This window comes from Alligator sinensis, unplaced genomic scaffold (assembly GCF_000455745.1).
Source record: "Alligator sinensis unplaced genomic scaffold, ASM45574v1 scaffold1386_1, whole genome shotgun sequence".
In the NCBI taxonomy this organism is placed as follows: Eukaryota; Metazoa; Chordata; order Crocodylia; family Alligatoridae; genus Alligator; species Alligator sinensis.
In genome coordinates, this window is record NW_005842806.1 from 462,512 (window position 1) to 469,582 (window position 7,071).

The window sequence follows — 7,071 nt, forward strand, 5'->3', positions numbered from 1 at the left end:
TTGTATTAATAGGAGTGTCTCTTGAAAATCAAGGGAAGTAAATCTTCTGCTCTGTTCAGCACTGGTGAGACCTCACATGGAATTCTGTGTCCAGTTTTGGGCCCCATACTTCAAGAAATATGTGGACAGATTCCACATGTTGGAAAAAGTCCAGTGGAGAGTGACCTAAATGATTAGACACCTGGGAAACATGACTTATAAGGAAATGCTGAAAGAACTAGGGCTATTTAGACTGATGAAGAGAAGATAGAGGAGGAATTTGATAAGACTTCAAATATCTGTAGGGAGATTATAAAGAGGATAGAGACAGCCTTTTTTCTGTGGCTGTAGGGATCAGGACTAGGAGCAATGGCTTCAAAATGCAGCAAAGGAAATTTAGGTTGGAGATGAGGAAGAAATTTGTGACTATGAGGGTGGTTAAGCAGGCTACCTAGAGAAGTTGTAGAATCTTTATCTTTGGAAGTTTTTGAGAGCAGGTTAGACACTTGGCTGGGATAGTTTAGTCAGGGATGATTCTGCCTTGATTGGGGCATTGGATGAGATGACCTCATGAGATCTGTTCCAGCCCAAGATACATAAATTGCAGGGCCACAATAAATAAGTACATAAATAATCAATAATAACAAGAAAAATCCTAATGCTTCTTAGCTATTTGCTTTTCTTCTCCCTGCTCTTAAATAGAGGAAGTGGTTGGTCAGGTGCTTCTGCGCTCCAAAGAGAAGTTGTACCCCACATACTAATAGAATGCTTAGGCAGGCCCTGTCTACACTACTGCAGTTGCAGGGGGGCCACAAGCTAGTGTAAGGTGCTTCTCTGGGAAGGCCAAGGTCCCTGGCTCAAAACTGCAGTCTTGACTGCTACTGTACAGCTTAATACAATTTCTCCTCCCCAGCAGACTACTCACTCAAAAAAGCAATTCTAGTATTACTAATATACTTTATGTCTACCTTTCTCCAGGCAACTCAACTTCTCCAGGCAACTCAACTCTGCAAGTCTGTCCTCCAACATAATTCCCTTTCTTTGGGAAATTCTGATGGGAAAAGATACACTTTCAGCTTGATCACACTTGTTTCTTCTCACCCATCTGGTTCCTTTGAAGCCTGTATCTTCTGCTAAACGAAATAAACACTCATTAATTTCTTCATTTCAATTTGCCCATTTCCACTATCTGCTTTATGTGCAAATGTCAAACCTGAATTTAAGGCATGTTTACACAGATATTGATAAAATGGGGGATGGAGCTGAAGTGGACTTGAGTTTTTTCCCATTGGATAGAAAAGAGCCAACTCCCAGCTTCTGAGCTGGATGTAGGTTTTTAAACTCTGTCAAACTTTGAAGGGATTTGCATGATTGCATATAGCTGTGTGGGAGCAAGAGGGCATTTTTCAGGTTCCCCTCATTGTTCAGAATAACTGTATCCTGCCAGCTGCTTAAACTGAACTAGTCAGTACTACTTTTCCAGATAAGTCTGTTAGAAGCCCATCTCTCACTCCTTCCTCAGAATAAGTGGTTCATTTTGTGTTAATGCAGTCACCCCAAAGGGTCTGCCTCAGTTAAATTAGCGCCCTCAGTCTTAATTGAGCTACAGTTGACTCAGACTCTGATATATTTGATTTGATTCTGTGTTATTTTAAAGCTTGTTCTTACATCACTTTCATATGGCATGTTAGTTCTGACCGGCTGTGTTACCACCCCTTCTGTGTAGCCTAAAATCTGTGGGGCTCCCTGTCTTTGGCTAGGAGTTTTTCATGGGGAGCACTCACAGGATTGTGTCCACATATGCAGGTATGTGTCTAAATTTATACTTAGATTGCTATTTACAATGCATGGTACTGTTTGCAGTGTGCACATGAAAAACCAATAAAGAGGTTTATTAAACCAGGACGCAGACTTAACATACTGACAACTTATGGGAGACATTGGTGAAAGAAGAAGAGTAACCTTTATTATATAGCATTTACAAGACCAAGCCATGGACCAGGACCCTATGTGTTGGGCACTGCATCGTTTTACACACATCTACACAGGCTAAATTGAGACCTGGTGCAACTTTACTTGGCACAGGGTAAAACTAGGGAAATGTGAATGGAAACCATGAAACCTAATGGAGGGCTCAGAAGTAGCTAAAAGACCTGGAATGGCTTATGTGTACATTACTACAACATTATAACACCCCCTTTGGACTGGGAATAAAGTTCACTAAAAGAACTGTAACAGGGTTAGTCAACTGGCTGCATCATAATAATGAAAAAATGGTTCTTGCCATTGGTATTGTTAAAAGCAGGGGCTTATTACAAACAAGGAACATCTACATCTGCAATTAGTGCTCCTGAATAAACATTTGTGCTGGAGTTTAGTGCTCCCAGGTGCAATGCTTACACATGTGCCTGGGACTACAGCATGTTGAGGCAGGGTGGCACAACCCTGATTGGCAGAGGGTCTGGGGGGTTAGCCTACAAGCCTGGAGTTGCTCTGTCCTGGCTCAGTGTGCTGTGGAGAGGCTGGCTGGGACACAAGGGTGCTCCAGTGTGGGGCTAGCCAGCAGGCAGTCCCCAAACTGAAACACCCTTGTGCTCCAGCCAGCTCCGGTCTCTGCCTACACATGTATTGTGGTGGAGTAAATAACTCTGCTGTAGGATAGTACTTGTGTTGGGCAGTACTGTCCTACAGCAGAGTTAATTAGTTTATTCCGGTCTAATAGTGCCACATGTATAGATGGTGACACTTTACTGAGGATCTAATTAGTCAGCTCCAAAGTAAAGCACACATCTAGATGCCCCCACAGAGTATTTTATAGTGAGATTGCTCTCTCTCTCTCTCTCTCTCTGTATAAATACACCTAAACACACATGGCCACACACACTCACCCACGCATACTCAATATATACACCCACACTAATTTAATTTCAAGATGAGTGTGTCTAATAATAGGTATCTTGAGAAACTTTACATTAATAAAATTAAATCTCCAACTAAATTTGTTCCTTTCGTTAGAAGTAAGAGAGGTGCTGGAATCTATGGGTGCTAAACTGAGATGGGCTTTTACATAATTTGCTCAATAAAACAGCAGACTCCCAAGAGTCACAATTAGAAGCAGCACTCTGTATTGAAAAATCACATCCTTCTCTCCTTCCTAGAGTATCAGCCATGCTAAACTCATCATAAGTCACTAGCTCAGAAACAGGAAGCTACAGAGGCAACAGAATATGTGTCCGTGTAAACTGCATCTATGCAAATAGGGGGAAGGGGAATGTCTTTCTGAACCAATTAGAAATCATCTCTGACAATAAGTCAACCAGACGCTCAAGCAGATCACCAGTGTCGAGTTGCTGCAAGCGAAGCTTTAGGAATTTCAGCAGAGGGTCCAAATATCCATCAGGTATCTGTGGATGGCTCAGGGAGGGGTGTGTGTATGTGTGTGTGCATTTTGCCTAAAATAAACAATTTTTGAGGGTCCTAAGATTTAAGCAGCGGTCTTTGCACATTACTGAGAAACTGGCGCATACAGAGTTCTGTCTCCTGGCATGTGGCTTTGGCAAGGAGCCCATAACAATGCTTGAGACAATTTTAGCTGTGAAGTTTAATCTCTCATTGTCTGGGGGGGCAGGGGTTATGACTGACTAAGTGGGACTGACAGATGTAAGTTTCTGTTTTTTAGCCAGCATTGGGTATCTTTGTCATGCTCTTTCATGTCTGTCAGGATTCACGTAGCTGTCTATGGCCATGGATGGATAAGCAATGGATGATGGATGGGCAGGTGTTTAGCGGGTTCCTTTGGTTCTCTGCTTGGGTCTGGTTTCATTTTGGCTCATGTGGCCAAATCAGCTGATTTGCTAACTCTTTGCTTCCTCAGGCACAGTTTGCTTCCTGTACAAGGGCTCTCTAGACCTCTTCATCATGCTAATCTAGTTTCTGGCCTGTCTAGAAGTAACTGACCAAAATACCTCACTCAGTATCTCTCACAGGCACACATGGGAATCCTCCTTTGACTCAGGACAATTTTCCTCTTACAAAATTCCTCTTCTTCTCGCCCCCCATCCTCCACTCCTCCTTCTCCTTTCCTAAAATATTGAAGACCATCCAACCGTCCAAAGCTCTAAAACTTTAGAGAAGCGCTAGAAGTCATCTTTCCTTAACAACAAGAAGTTAAAATGTCAAGCAGGACAGAAATGGCAGTAGATATCAATACAAGAAAATGTGAGGAAACTTAGAAAACCCAAGCTGCATGATAGGTAGTGTGTGAAGAGAGGACTGGCTTCATGGTTACATTGGAGAATTTAGTAATACCATAGGTTGGGTGTATGATCCTGGATAAGTCACTTCCTTTCTCTGTGCCTCAGTTTTCTCGTTTGTATATGACAGGTCATAAAACTTACCTGTTCAGCTTAATCCATCATCAATGTCCAGAAAACCCTCAGAGAGATTTGGATGAAAGATGCTTTAGAAATGTGACACGCTATTGTCTAAACATCAGGTCAGCTAGCATGGTATAGTCATATCTAACAAAGAGAGGGAGTCTCTACTCTTTTTTTTTTGTAGATCAGAAATCAAAATAAATAAGTAATTAAAATGAAAATGGAGTTGGTTGCAGCTGTCGCAATAGCCTTACAGACATCCCCTCTCTCCTTACCTGACTGTCCCTTTCCAATACTCTGGAATTTCTTTTCTTGCTTGCATTATCCCATTTTTCCTGCTTTGTCTCAGCCGGATGGTTCTGTTTCTGGGCTTTGCTCTACCTTTCTACCTACTCCCTCAGTCTCACTGATAAATGCTGCCTTCCTTTCCTTGTCCACTAGTAGAGGGCATGTGACTGTTGAACAAGATAATGAAAAGAATGCAAGCAAGATTGAACGACCTTGGTTAGTGAGGCCAGGTTAAAATAGGTGCCTCGATGAAGGTAAATGCTACAGTATAAAAAGAGTATCTGAAGTCTCCACTATGCTAATTTTAAGTTTCTTCTTTTAGAAACAAGGCACACTGTTTCTTCAGTCTGCTCTTCAGACCAGAGAAAGAGGTAAAGTTGCCAGATACAAGACAGGCCTATTTTTGTGGACATGGAGGAGTTTCATGATGTCATGTTGGGGCCCTTTTGTTTTTGGGGCAGGAGGACAATGAACTGCACATTAGTGGAATATTCAATGCTAACAATTTCCACCATTTCACAGGGAGAGTGTTCCTGGCAGAACATATAACAAAGTCTGTTTGGAAAAGCAAGAGAAAAGTTTTATGGTTTATGAAAATGAGGCAAGGGAAAAGCCTGTTGGACCATGCTTGTCATCTATTCCCCTTACAGAATGCAGTCCCATCACAGAGGACATGTCGGCTGATGCTATCATAAATTCATTTTGTATCCACCCACACGTAAGGAACTTGGAGAGAGGCCTGCTAGAGGTGGAAGTCTGTAGGGCTTCATTCTCCTCTCCTGTATTTAAGCTGTAGGGCCAGATTCTATCCTACCTCTTTGGTACATAAGTGGACTTAAGCACCTAAGTGTGATTTTGTTCTACCCTGCTACTTTTTGTGACTCAGTCTTGAGGGCTAGATGATGCTGGGCATGTCTACATGAGATGCTTTACTTGAGATTAGAGCTAATTACTGCACAGTAAGCATCACTGTCTACACATGTAGGTGCATACTGCACAGTAATTTGCTCTAATTGGGAGTAAATTTGCTGCCTGCAAATACAAATCCCAGCCTTGGCCCTGTGATTGTGGAGCGGGGGCTGGGAGCTCCCTGCTGCTGGAGCAGGGGTACATTGTCCCTGCTTGGGCTCTGGTAGTGGAGCCTGCCTTGGCAGAAGGCAGCTTTCAGGGGCAGGGGAGCAATGTCCCAGCCCCCACCAGGAGACAGCTGTCTCCTGGCCCCGTGTTCCCCTCCAGCCCTTGGGTTAGCACCCAGGGGGTGCCTAGAGCTCCCCCTTGCTGCTTCAGGGGCCTGGTGCAGAGTTGCAGGGAGTGGAAGCAGTCTGCTGCTAGAAGCAACAAATCTATTCCCTTGTCTCTGCACATGTAGACACATGCCTGGGAGAGTTTGCATTAGAGTACTTTCTCTGGAGTAAACTGCTCCTGGATTATTGCACATGTAGACATGCCTGCTGAGTTGTGCAAGTAAATGCATTAGCTGATTGTTCAGGGACTCGAACACAGTGAAACAGAATTGCACTCAGACAGCTAAGTCCACTTACATGTCTAACAGGTGGAGTTGAACCTGGACCATAGCAACCAGATGTGCAAAGGAGCAGGACAGTGAGAGTGCCAAGCAGAGTGCACTGGAGTTTAACATAGGGTTCTGTTCCACTGAGTCTCTGTCAGAGTCTCTTCTTATCACCTCTTTCATAAATACTTTAATGCACACTTATCAAGAGCAGTTCTGCTACTCAGGGAAGTGACACTGACCTCGGAGAGTAAGGAGAGATTCATATTAGTATGAGGAGGACAGGGGCTCCCTGTGTGAGGGATGACAACCCTGGTATGCAGAGGTGGATTAAGATTTATTGGGGTCCTGGGCAAACACAAAATTGGGGCCTCTTCTAGAGGTGCATTGATAAATTGGTGCATATTGGACTGTCACTGAGAAAAGAAAAATTAACATTTTCAGCTTTTTTGGCCCATGTAACTAATTAATGTCACCAATAAATGCCGCATACACATGGCCAGGAATGGAGACAGGCAGCTTGGAGAGCAGTGAGGGCAGGAGCAGGAACTGGGGCTGGAGCTAGGACAGGAGCAGGTGCTTCCCAGCCAGGGCAGTGAATGTGACCCCAGGCCAGGAGCGGGACAGAGCTGTGGGCAGCTCCTCCAGGGGACGGTGGGGTGGAGGCCTCCATCTGCCTCCCCCATTCCCCTTCCCCCCACAGGCTACTCTGGCTGCCCGGCTGTGCTCCTGGCCACATGCGCAGCAGCACCTTTCATTTTCTCCTGACTGCCCCCCTTGCCACTGATTGGTGGAGGGGCTACACTTGCAGCTTGCTTCTCAGCAGGGAAGCGAAAGCCAGAGTTTTAAACTTGGCGCCATTTTTGTCTCCCTGCTGCAGATTGGCCAAGGGGCCCCAGCAGCTCTGCTGCTTCCCGC

General features: G+C 44.4%; 1 long non-coding RNA gene across 2 annotated transcripts in view; it reads left to right on the forward strand.

Moving 5' to 3' along the window:
- The first annotated feature begins 3,280 nt into the window (after positions 1–3,280).
- Positions 3,281–7,071, forward strand: part of LOC112547916 — a 9,409-nt gene continuing 5,618 nt past the window's right edge. For both annotated transcript variants that reach the window (XR_003091700.1, XR_003091699.1), the window contains exons 1-2: positions 3,281–3,379; positions 4,966–5,014. This is a non-coding gene — a long non-coding RNA (uncharacterized LOC112547916). The remainder of the gene's footprint in view (positions 3,380–4,965; positions 5,015–7,071) is intronic.